This window comes from Schistocerca piceifrons, chromosome 7 (genome assembly GCF_021461385.2).
Source record: "Schistocerca piceifrons isolate TAMUIC-IGC-003096 chromosome 7, iqSchPice1.1, whole genome shotgun sequence".
NCBI lineage: Eukaryota > Metazoa > Arthropoda > Insecta > Orthoptera > Acrididae > Schistocerca > Schistocerca piceifrons.
In genome coordinates this window covers 485,070,571-485,083,799 of record NC_060144.1, presented here as the reverse complement: position 1 = coordinate 485,083,799, position 13,229 = coordinate 485,070,571, and the positions used below count along the sequence as shown (strand labels likewise).

At 44.6% G+C, this 13,229-nt stretch overlaps 1 long non-coding RNA gene across 1 annotated transcript in view; it reads left to right on the top strand.

The window, feature by feature from the left end:
• Nucleotides 1-5,261: 5,261 nt before the first annotated feature.
• LOC124804634 overlaps nt 5,262-13,229 on the top strand; it is a 216,731-nt gene continuing 208,763 nt past the window's right edge. Inside the window, exon 1 of the long non-coding RNA XR_007017359.1 lies at nt 5,262-5,369. This is a non-coding gene — a long non-coding RNA (uncharacterized LOC124804634). The remainder of the gene's footprint in view (nt 5,370-13,229) is intronic.

Sequence of the window (13,229 nt, the reverse complement as noted above, 5' to 3'; positions counted from 1 at the left end):
TTATTATTATTATATTATTATTATTATTAATCATTGTTAATATTACATAAACGATCATGCAGCCACACAGTCCCAGATGCAGATTGCCCATCTAAAGGTTTCCAATAAGCACGATTTGTTGCATTTCGTATAACTATTGGCCTAATTTAAAATTTCTGTCGTAATCCATTGATTAGGTGCGATATTCTTATGTTAAAGGTTCAACACAATCTTCTTTTTCTTGTGCCTTTGTCCGGTACAAGCGCATGGCCAACATGGTTATTTACAACGTTGGCGTGTTTAAATTAAGGATTGGCCGGACATCTTCCTGTCGCCTTTTCCTAAAACGCATACTAGAAAATGACAAGATAGGATTTTTAGTTGTAAATAAATTTCCAGCAAGCGATTCTTCTTAAAGCGTGTTCGAGAGCTCTTCGAATAACTTTCCAAGAGGAGAACGTAATTAAAGGTTACAGGAGTTCACTACGAGTGGTCTGCTGTCAAACCGTCAATTGGGAGCGTCTATTACGAATGTAAATAGAAACTTCAAAACGACCACGTAATTTAAAAAATTCGGCGTTCATAATGGGTGCAAGATGCAGAGGAAAGAGCTTCATAGCGTGCTTTTTCGATGAACATCATTCCAACACGTGTAAATCAACTGTAAAATAAAAAAAACATCAAATTTTGTATACGAATTTCTCGTATATCATTTTCAATAATAGGAAAAATTGAGTAAATTCCACATAGAGGCTCGACTCGACTCCACGACTCCCGATTTAGCGCTGTGTAGTCTTTTCGCTGCGACAATTGCTGCCCGAAAACTAGACTGACGTACATGGTTCATGCCGCGCCCGATCTCCTTCAAAAATGATATTTTTCCAGGATCCTGCAGCTCTCAGTTTTCTGGCCAAGCCCTCCATATACCAAAAATTTGGACGATATCGGCCATGACTAGTACGAGCGGTCCGCTCGTGAAATAATCACATGAAAATAATTACTCAACTTGACTTTGATTGAATAAGCAGGCGTCGTTGAATCAACATACCGCTTCATGTCTAGAATTAGTTTATTCCATTGCTGCGATACTCGTGCACATAAGGACTCGTATTCAAATAAAGTAACTACTTGTAAATGCTGTGAAATAATTCATGATAGATCTCCGTTCACTAATGTACCGGGGACGTGAACTGAGATGACAAAAGTCGTGGTATACCTTCTAATATCTTGTCGGACCTCCTATGCCTGGCGTAGTGCAGCATCTAGACGTGACTTGCACTCAACAAGTCGCTGGAGATCCCCTGAAGACATATTGCCATTCTGCCTCTACATCGATTCATTATTGCGGAAGTTTGCAGGAGTTTGTGCCCCAGTTGATCTCTCGATTATCTCCAGTAAATGCTCGAGGGGATTCATGTTGGGAGATCTGGGCGACCAAATCATTCGCTCGAAATGTCCAGACTGTTCGAACCAATCACGATCAGTGGTGCCCCGGTGACACGTCTCATTCTCATCCATAAAATTTCCATCGTTGTTTGACTGCAGATGGTCTCCTAGTAGCTGTACGTAACCATTTCCAGTTAATGATCTGTTTATTTGGACCAGAGGACCCAATCCACTCCATGTAAACACAGCTCACACCATTCTGAAACCACCACCATCTTGCACAGTGCCTTGTTGACAACTTGGGTCCATGGCTTCGTGGGGTCTGCACCATACCCGAACCCTACCACGACCTCTCAGCAACTGAAATCGAGACTCATCTGACCAGGTCATGGTTTTCCAGTCGTCGAAGGTCCAACCGATATTGTCACGAGCCCAGGAGAGCACTGCAGGCGATGTTGCGCTGATAGCAAAGGCACTCGAATGGGTCGTCTGCTGCCACAGTCCTTTAATGGCAAATTTCGCCGCACTGTCCTGACGGATACGTTCGGCGTATGTCCCACACTGATTTGACGTAGAGTTGCTTGTCTATTGCCACTGACAACTCTAGCCAACGCCGCTGCTCTCGGTCGCTAAGTGAAGGTTGTCGGCCATTGCAAGCTAATGCCTGAAATATGGCATTCTTGGCACATTCTTGACACTGTATATCTCGGAATATTGAATTCCCTAAAGATTTCCGGAATTGAATGTCCCATACTTCTAGCTCCAGCTACCATTCCGCGTTCAACGTCTGTTCATTATCGTTGTGCGGCCACAATCACGTCGGTAACTTTTTCACATGAACCACTTGAGTACAAGTGACAGCTCCGCCAATGCGCTGGTCTTTTATAGCTAGTTCAAATGGCTCTGAGCACTATGGGACTTAACAGCTGTGGTCATCAGTCCCCTAGAACTTAGAACTACTTAAAACTAACTAACCTAAGGACATCACACACATCCATGCTCGAGGCAGGATTCGAACCTGCGACCGTAGCAGTCGCGCGGTTCCGGACTGCGCGCCTAGAACCGCGAGACCACCGCGGCCGGCTTATAGCTAGTGTATGCGATGCTGCCGCCATCTGTATATATGAATATCGCTATCCCTTGACTTTTGTCATTTCAGTGTGTATGTAATGGTGCCCGATGAAGTACTTCAAAGTGAAAGAGAGGCTCGATCCAGAAGTTCGATGTGGACACGGCAGTCCACTTTGTGGCTCTCTAGCAAGAGTAGTGGAGCGATAAGAGGCGGTGGACACAGCCTCCTAAGTAAGTCGACTCGCCGGCGGTCGGTGCTCGCTATGTGGCCCTCTCGGGCGATAACACTTAGCCGGCGCGTTCTGGATGATCCCCGGCGGTAATTTAGCGTGGCAAGGCCGCCAAGACGCCCTCGGGACGGGGAGGCGCTCTTTAGCATACAGATGAACAGTCCGCACCGGCGCCCGCTGCTAAGCATGACGGATGGCGACGCCTTATTAATTAAGCCGGACTCGCGGCCATAACGAGGATTACCTGCACCTCTCCCGCCCCTGCTGTTCCCGGCTATGGGGGTGATGCACGCTCACAGCGGCCCCCGTGCGTAAAATTTAATGTCCAGTCGCTGTGCGCCCGTATGTCTAGCACGCCAAATTCGACAGCCTTCCCATGACCGCAAAACAAGCGCCTCTAGCACTTGGAAGGCCAAAAGTCATAATCTACATGTGTTACTTCTACTGTACATCGCTCTGTTTAGTCTTCTTATTGATAGTTACATGTGATGTGATTGTTTACTAGTTTGAATGTGTTTCTCTGGTGTTCCCGCAGGTATTTGCACTGTGTAGCTGGAGCCAGCCCAAACACATGCTCATTACGTCTTTCATGCGACGCTCATTATCGACGGAAAGCGTCGTTTTGTTTCCCGTTGCAAACGATTGGTATCCCACCGCTATCCAGGGCGTCTCCGGACACATCTTCGCTGGTCTTCAGGGATCAGTCCGAAGTGGAACTCATCGCTGAAGACAGTTCTACTCCAGTCAATGATGCTCCATGTCGAAGACTTGTCCGGAGACTCCGCGGACAGTGATGGGATACTAACTACACTTTCGCTTGTCCTACGGCCCGTCAACCAGGAGTCTAAGGTGTCACTTCTTGTCATAGCAGGATCGCTTTGGTTGTCATTCGCGGAGCCCTTACAGCACAACGGTACATCGGCGATATTCTGCGTATGCTTTGTTGCCCTTCATACCAAGTCATCCTGGGCTTACATTTCAGCAAAATAAAATCCTCTCGCACACGGCGAGTGTTTCGACTGCTTGTCTTCGGCTTGCCAAACCCTACGTTGGCCAGCAATGTCGCCGGATCTCTCCCCAGTTGTGAATTTTTGGAGCATTATGGTCATTGCCGTCCAACCATCTGGCCCAGGATTTTGACGCGCTAATGCCCCAGATGGACACTCTTTCCCTCAGCAGGACATCCAGCAGCTTTGTCAATCAATTCCAAACCGAATAACTTCATGCATAAGGACAGATCCAGACCAAGGAGTTATTAGGTTGCTTAGTTTCTTGAAGTTCCTTCTGTTGAATAAGTCATCCAATTTTTCTGTAATTGATATCATATGTTTGTAAGTATATATCACATCTACACATACCCGTCCCATTTGGAGAACTCCTGCTTGGTGCGTCTTTATTTATCTTAACAGTATATTATACAATTGGTTACCAAAATGGATACTCTGTCGCCTAAGTCGCAGGCACTAGCCACACACCGGTGTACCGCGGGTTGCCACCCTGCCCCTGAAGTCAGCGACCAAACCGCCACAAACCAAACCCGCAGCAGTAAATTCATTGTGAAAAAGAAAAGCTGCCAACCAAAAATGGAGTAGGTCAAACGTAGAAGAGTCCCAAGGCTATGCCGGTGACCAAAGCTATGACGAGTACCAAAACAGAAAGGAAGCTAGTCTCCATCATCTCTTTGATGAGTGACGATAGCATGGATAATGCCCATCTCTTCCGAGATACTATTGCAATTACAGATCCAGCACATGTTGTTGGAGAAGATGATAACTTAGCTAAATTTCGAGAAGGAAAGACGAATCCTTACAGCTACAGATATGTCTGCACCAAAACACTTTCTGGAAGGTCGCTTACAAGTTATCTAAAGCCTGTACACATAAAGAAAAAAGTTTTTCATTTAAATTAAAAAGAAATATCACTTATTAATAAGATTCATGTGATAGGGAAAGTGGCATTTCCCCATGTTGCTACTGGTCTGGGCAATATCAAATGGTGCTGTTGACGTTAATGAGAAAAAATGTAAGATAGTGATTCTCTTTTCCGTAGCTCTTATTTTTGTATTAATTTAGATATGCTAAGTATTATTTTAAACAGTTCTTACCCATTGCTGGATGACTATATAGTATTAGAAATAGGAAAAATAAGTAACGAAATTGATATAGTTCACTCTGACGTACTTCTCATGCCATAAAGTTCCTAGAAACATCCCCCACAGAAGAATCCCGGTGATACATATGTATCGTTTTGTGTGGCCTCTATCTCATTTTTAAGATTTCAACCTTCTGTCTTCAATTTACAGCACAATACTACTTGTGTATCATATTTTGCATGAACTATATCGTATTTAAGAATTTCTGTCCAAAAAAAATGATATACTGATTTTATTTTTTCTAGTCTACATTTGCAACTTTAAAAAATTAAATACAGTATCATTTCTAAGCAGATTATGTTCACTGACATTTACAATTTTTCACAACACCTGTTCCTTTACTTTAAAAAAACGCGAATTTTGTGATTTTGTATCGTATTTAGGTTAGCTTATCCTATGAAAATTCCATGAGTAATGGGTGTTCTTTTTCTGCGCAGGTGTCGCTGTGTGACGAATACAGTCTTCCGGTGGACTTCGTCAACAAGCGGAGGCCCCACAGTTTTGGCGCCGGGCTTGCCAACTGGACCACTCCCAGTCCGGCAGGCGAACAGGTAGGCCTGCAGCAGCTGCAAGAGATTGTTTGCGGAATGGCTGCGCCAGCACGGGATAAGTGGGACTGAATTCCCGACATTATTCCACAAAAACAAATGAGTAGTAAAAGGACGAAGTTCATTCCGTGACGCGCTGTACACTCTGTTCAGGAATATTTAATGTTGGTCTAGACCATGGCCGTTCAAGGTACCGCTCTATGGCGCAGCGTGATTCCGCTCTTTGCTCCAGCTCCATCGCAAAATTCTAATTAACCATGTTGAACATTTAATAAAGACACTTATTACAATAACCTTAATGCCAAACAGATTTTCTAATTCAAGGAAACATTGCCAGTAAAGAAAGGAGAACAAAATGAGTGTAAAGACATACTAAATACGAAAGTTACTGGATGACGGCAAACTGAAAGGCAGAATTAGGAAACTGAGTGACAAAGAAAATATACGAAATTAACCCACTTCGCTTTTCTGTTGTCGCTTTCTACTATTATTTACTTTTCTTTGCATAAGAGCTTCATTGTTGGGAATGACTGATTCAGCACAGCTCACTCTCAAAACACATTTCAGATAGTAATCTAATACGGAGCATCTCAGCCACGTTTTTCACAGTTACACTAGGGAAAAGAACTGATGACAATTGTACGCTAAGCCGAACAGACTAAACATCCATGCTGGATGGCTACGACGTTTGGTGTAACGCTTCTCGAACAAATGTTTATATATCTCTCTTTCAGTTCTGAATCGCGCTGAAGATCTAAGATTTCCATTTGGAGAGGGTGGCTTACAGAATCGATGTCAGCAGAGTACGAAGTAGCAAAAATTCCTTAATCTGTTTCAAGGCGCAAAATATCAGTGAATTTTATTTCAAATTCAGTATGCCGTTTTCTTAAAAGATCTATATACTAACCAAAACCCTCAGCAACGGCAACGTTTGTTAATGCTGACAGTTTCTGGAAGTAAGAGACGTTTCTAGCCTCGAGCCGCTTCTCCCAGAGCGACAGTTTCACCTTGTCCATTATAATTATCCGGGCTGTTATGCCGTGTTCGGTTGATGAATTCTGAGGTGATTCCCAACGTTTCGTCTCCGACTGCGGGAGACATCTTCAAGGGGGTCCGTAGCTTGATGGAAGGTCCAACACACACACTGGCTCGCTACTGACTGAATGCCATTATATTGCCACAGAAGTGGATGATGAGAATGTCGTTCCCTTGAAGTGACACACGCAAGTCCCAAACATGTCCGTCGCATCAGTTAAAAAGGCGAAACCAAAAATGCATCTGTCATCTGGCAGTTGTGGGACACTTTCTCCCTTCAGTTCCACGAATAACGATATTTCTCAGCGCAGTTCCATGAAGCGCTCCAGAAATTAACACGACTGAGCCAGGAAACCCCACGGTGATAAGGCAAATTTCCATATCCATAACCGACATCGTCCAGAAACACTTTGAAAAAGCGATGATTGAATCCTTTTGCTCGAATAGAATTTTGGCAGCCGAGTTCATAACATTATTCAGTTTTACGCTTTTGGAACACAGATGTTGTTCATGAATCAGGCAGTGTACAGGGATAACCAGGAGATCACGAGTCTTCGTTTTTTCTCTGGACACACCCTAGAAGTCAAGAGAGTAATCCAGAGATAAAGAAAAGGCAACAGTTCACTGTCAGCTGAGACTTCAAATCTTCCGCTAATTCTTCAATTCGGCGCATTACAGTAGCTCGATGAAGTGACGCCGACTCTAGCTACGGAACCAGCTGTGGGCACAGCTCTTCTACTGCTATTATAAGGCACTGTCTAATAAATTGATCTTCAGCAAATGGCTTCAAGCGCACAGCTATCTGCTAAGAAATTCTGTAGCTGATTCTCAGAAGAGTCTCTTCCAGGATGATCAACGCCCCCCGCCCCCCCCCCCCCCTCCCCACCAATTATGTGAAATATTTTTATATGAAATAATAGCAGTAGATCAGTAGATCGAGTACTCGAAACTGACATGGTAATTATTCCCTCCACTGCCACTTTATTACAAGCAGAACTTACACTACTGGCCATTAAAATTGCTACACCAAGAAGAAATGCAGATGATAAACGGGTATTCATTGGACAAATATATTTTACTAGAATTGACATGTGATTACATTTTCACGCAATTTGGGTGCATAGATCCTGAGAAATCAGTACCCAGAACAACTACCTCTGGCCATAATAACGGCCTTGTTACGCCTGAGCATTGAGTCAAACAGAGCTTGGATGGCGTGTACAGGTACAGCTGCCCATGCAGCTTCACTACGATACCACAGTTCATCAAGAGTAGTGAATGGCGTATTGTGACGAGCCAGTTGCTCGGCCACCATTGACCAGACGTTTTCAGTTGGTGAGAGATCTGGAGAATGTGCTGGCCAGGGCAGCAGTCGAACATTTTCTTTATCCAGAAAGGAGCGTACAGGACCTGCAACATGCGGTCGTGCATTATCCTGCTGAAATGTAGGTTTCGCAGGGATCGAATTAAGGCTAGAGCCACGGGTCGTAACACATCTGAAATGTAACGTCCACCGTTCAAAGTGCCGTCAATGTGAACAACAGGTGACCGAGACGTGTAACCAATGACACTCCATACCATCACGCCGGGTGATACGCCAGTATGGCGATGACGAATACACGCTTCCAATGTGCGTTCACCGCGATGTCGCCAAACACGGATGCGACCATCGTAATGCTGTAAACATAACGTGGATTCATCCGAAAAAATGACGTTTTGCCATTCGTGCACCCACGTTCGTCGTTGAGTACACCATCGCAGGCGCTCCTGTCTGTGATGCAGCGTCAAGGGTAACCGCAGCCATGATCTCCGAGCTGATAATCCATGCTGCTGCAAATGTCGTCGAACTGTTCGTGCAGATGGTTGTTGTCTCGTAAACGTCCCCATCTGTGGACTCAGGGATCGAGACGAGGCTGCACGAACCGTTACAGCCTTGCGGATAAGATGCCTCTCATCTCGACTGCTAGTGATACGAGGCCGTTGGGATCCAGCATGGCGTTCCGTATTACCCTCCTGAACCCACCGATTCCATATTCAGCTAACAGTCATTGGATCTCGACCAACGCGAGCAGCAATGTCGCGGTACGATAAACCGCAATCGCAATAGGCTACAATCCGACCTTAATCAAAGTCGGAAGTCCTTACACGAGGCATCACGACAACGTTTCACCAGTCAACGCCGGTCAACTGCTGTTTTTGTATGAGAAATCGGTTGGAAACTTTCCTCATGTCAGCACGTTGTAGGTGCCGCCACCGGCGCCAACCTTGTGTGAATGCACTGAAAAGCTAATCATTTGCATATCACAGCATCTTCTTCCTGCCGGTTAAATTTTGCGTCTCTAGCACGTCTTCTTCGTGGTGTGGCAATTTTAATGGCCAGTAGTGTATTATTGAGCAGTAACTTACTTCGTTTGAAAAGCTGGCTTTGAATCAAAGATTATTCCCTTCCGTTCGTCGTACTCTACCGCGTGATTTACTGCATAATGTCGTCTTAAATTGAATTTCTTTATATGTTTTAATACTTTGTGACACGGTAAAAATTTTACACGACCATCGTTTTCAGTAAAAAGGTACAGATCCTCGCAAGAAACTTTAAAAAAATGGTTCAAATGGCTCTGAGCACCATGGAGACTTGACATCTGAGGTCCCCTAGAACTTAGAACTACTTAAACCTAACTATCCTAAAGACATGACACACATCCATGCCCGAGGAAGGATTCGAAACTGCGATCGTAGCGGTCGCGCGTTTCCAGACTGAAGCACCTAGAACCGCTCGGCCACGCCGTCCGGCAGCTTTAAAACAAGTTGCCTGCTGCCAGGGACGCTTGCTGCTTCTGCCACGTCTAAATAGTGCTGGCGCTCTTTCCGTAGTTCTCGCCTGTCGCTCTGCTCACTTCCCGCGGCTCCGCGCTACCATCGGCTGTGGTCAAGAGTCCTCATGGCCTGGGGTTTGACTGTATGTGTAAATAGTAAAAATCGTCTCTTACTACCAGCTGATGGGAGCAAGAAATAGTGTCATTCAGGTTTTACTCACCGGAAAATAAGTTGTAGGCCTTCAGTTAATCAGAATTTGCGCCAGATTTCTGCATCTACATCTACATTTATACTCCGCAAGCCACCCAACGGTGTGTGGCGGAGGGCACTTTATGTGCCACTGTCATTGCCTCCCTTTCCTGTTCCAGTCGCGTATTGTTCGCGGCAAGAACGACTGCCGGAAAGCCTCCGTGCGCGCTCTAATCTCTAATTTTACATTCGTGATCTCCTCGGGAGATATAAGTAGGGGGAAGCAATATATTCGATACCTCATCCAGAAACGCACCCTCTCGAAACCTGGACAGCAAGCTACACCGCGATGCAGAGCGCCTCTCTTGCAGAGTCTGCCACTTGAGTTTGCTAAACATCTCCGTAACGCTATCACGGTTACCAAATAACCCTGTGACGAAACGCGCCGCTCTTCTTTGGGTCTTCTGTATGTCCTCTGTCAACCCCATCTGGTACGGATCCCACACTGATGAGCAATACTCAAGTATAGGTCGAACGAGTGTTTTGTACGCCACCTCCATTGTTGATGGACCACATTTTCTTAGAACTCTCCCAATGAATCTCAACCTGGCACCCGCCTTACCAACAATTAATTTTATATGATCATTCCTCTTCAAATCGTTCCGCATGCATATTCCCAGATATTTTGCAGAAGTAACTGCTACCAGTGTTTGTTCCGCTATCATATAATCATACAATAAAGGATCCTTCTTTCTATGTATTCGCAATACATTACATTTGTCTATGTTAAGGGTCAGTTGCCACTCCCTGCATCAAGTGCCTATCCGCTGCAAATATTCCTGCATTTCGCTGCAATTTTCTAATGCTGCAACTTCTCTGTATACTACAGCATCATCCGCGAAAAGCCGCATGGAACTTCCGACACTATCTACTAGGTCATTTATATATACTGTGAAAAGCAATGGTCCCATAACACTCCCCTGTGGCACGCCAGAGGTTACTTTAACGTCTGTAGACGTCTCTCCATTGAGAACAAGATGCTGTGTTCTGTTTGCTAAAAACTCTTCAATCCAGACACACAGCAGGTCTGATATTCCGTAGGCTCCTACTTTGTTTATCAGGCGACACTGCGGAACTGTATCGAACGCCTTCCGGAAGTCAAGGAAAATGGCATCTACCTGGGAGCCTGTATCTAATATTTTCTGGGTCTCATGAACAAATGCTAGGCAATGCGCCAGTTTGACCGAAACCGTTTCCCGATGCTAATCGTTATGCAGGCCGAAGAAGTGGAAATTTTTTGTCTCGCGAAATTATTGACGACCGAGCTTGGCAGCAATTACGAATTCGTTGGGCAGAGCGGAATTAAAATCCGGCCCGGCGCGGTGCACAGAATTATGCGGCCCTGTTCCCCCGTACAGAGTGCGGCGCGCTCGCTCGATTGCGGCCGCGCGGCGCGTCATGTGTTTTTTACGATGCGGCAGCGCTTAACACCGCGAGCTCGGGGAAAAAAATAAGTGTGCGGAATTAAAAAATGAAAATAAAAATATTTGAAAAATAAAGGGCGACGCCGGAGGCACGTGACGCGCGGTAATTATGTAGTTGGCTGCGAGAGCACGGTCCGGTGGTCGGGAAGCGATTAGGGGCGACGGCGTGGGATTACGGCAGAGCTTCTGCTACCACTGGCCGGTCGATATACACGTCACACTGTGCAGGCCCGGGGCTCGAATCTGCAGTCCCCACTGGCGCCAAATCAACTGCTGGCCGGCGCAAAGTAGCGGCAGTCTGACAAACCTCGCTGCGTCCACAGCGCAGCAAACTGATGACGTCAGCTGAGAAATATTTTAGTGCGAACAACTAAGTCTAATCTGTGTTGCAATCCGTACCTCAGTCGGTAAAAACGGAACCTTGCAGGAGCATTCTGTTGTTCGTCCGTCCGTCAGTTTGTCTGTCCGATTTTTAAAAATCTCAGGAGCGAGTATCAAGTTGAACTTTATGTCACATAGCAAGATCTGCGGCCCCTTGGCAATGTAAAAATTTGAAGGTTCTCAGTTAATGAAATGAAAAGACACGGCGATTTACGTCCCTTACTTTGATACTCACAAACTAATTCAACAAAGCTTGTAGGGTCCTTAATGTTCACACAGAATCATGAAATTTGGAGAGAACCAAGGTTTCACACTACAAGTAAATGAAAAATACCTCAAAAAATTTAATTTTTAATTAAAGCACACAAAAAATACATTTACTTTCATTTGTTTTCTGATTTCAAAATTGGTTCAAATGGCTCTGAGCACTATGGGACTCAACTGCTGTGGTCATAAGTCCCCTAGAACTTAGAACTACTTAAACCTAACTAACCTAAGGACATCACACCCATCCATGCCCGAGGCAGGATTCGAACCCGCGACCGTAGCGGTCGTGCGGTTCCAGACTGGAGCGCCTTTAACCGCGCGGCCACTCCGGCCGGCTTTCCGATTTCAAACTTATCACTCACCTAAGGTTACCATATATGGCGACCCCTTGCATTGCCGAATGTGCCTTGCCTTTCTCCTCCCACGGTTTACTATGTATGGCATCACTCCGCAATGCTGAAGACCAGTATGTTAGACTAGTAGAAAACATTCCGAAAGTCTTGGAATTTCCGGAACCGATATCTTGCCAGTATCAATGTCGCTAACAGATAAAAAATAGTCAATATTTTCGATTACCGGTGTGGGTGAACTGTCTACATAGAGAATTCAGTTTGTACGGAACTCTCAGAGCGCGATGCGTACTCGCATTTGATCTTTTTTCTATTTGACTCAAATGAGGGTGAAACATTATATATTGCATCAACTAATCGAGACAGTTTTACACCGTGTTTCACAAACTTAATTGTTACTGTACAACATATATTTCTGGCTATAAGCCCATTTTCTAGCACAAAACTGATGGCAAAGATGAAGACCAAGCAAAGATGCACATGTCAACATCTTAACCTATCAGTTCGTGACTTACACTATAAAAGTTATCTCTGTAGATAATTTCGATACATTATTAATACCTTATCTATATCTTACAAAATTCATTAGGAAGGCATTTACAATAACAATGAGTAAATATACATGGAGGTAGAGATATGTGCACAGGAATTGAACTCTGCGTCATTGTCTACTTACGAATGAAACTACCAAGGCTCTTCTCCTACGCAGCGGTTGTAACATGGGCTAGAAGGGATGAATAATTGAACTGAGTTTGCTTAATGAGACTACCATATCTATTAATTCTTCTTGATTTTCTTTTAAGCAATGTTCGGCAAAGGATGAAACTGACCTCTTCAATCTCAAACTTGTTTGGTGCTCCCCGAACTTGCTGCAGATTGACCTCCAAGTCTGTCCAATATAGCAACACTGACATTCTTGGCAAATGATATTACAGATCAACTTTTCATGATGTTAGGTTGTATATCTTTTGAGTTGAAGGAACACTTACCTAATGTCCATGGGACATAGACAGCCCCTGAGAAATCCTTTGCCTTTAAAATGTTGTGTATCTGATTTGAAATTTTACCTCTAAAGATAAACTACGTCATTCCCTTTTCGGTCTACCAAGAGTGAGAGTCTTGCTATAACAGACAGACTGGGAGGTCAATCTGTACTAGGCTCAGAGTACATTACAGAGGTCGAAAATTAAAGAAGCCAGATTCATTGTTCACTGAAGATCGCTTAAACGAAAACCAAAAATATGTAATACATGCAGACGTCCTACTCATAAAGAGAAATGGTGCAAAGGTCACTCATTTAGAAATTTTAAAAAGTAAGAGACGCATTTGTGTATCGCCACATT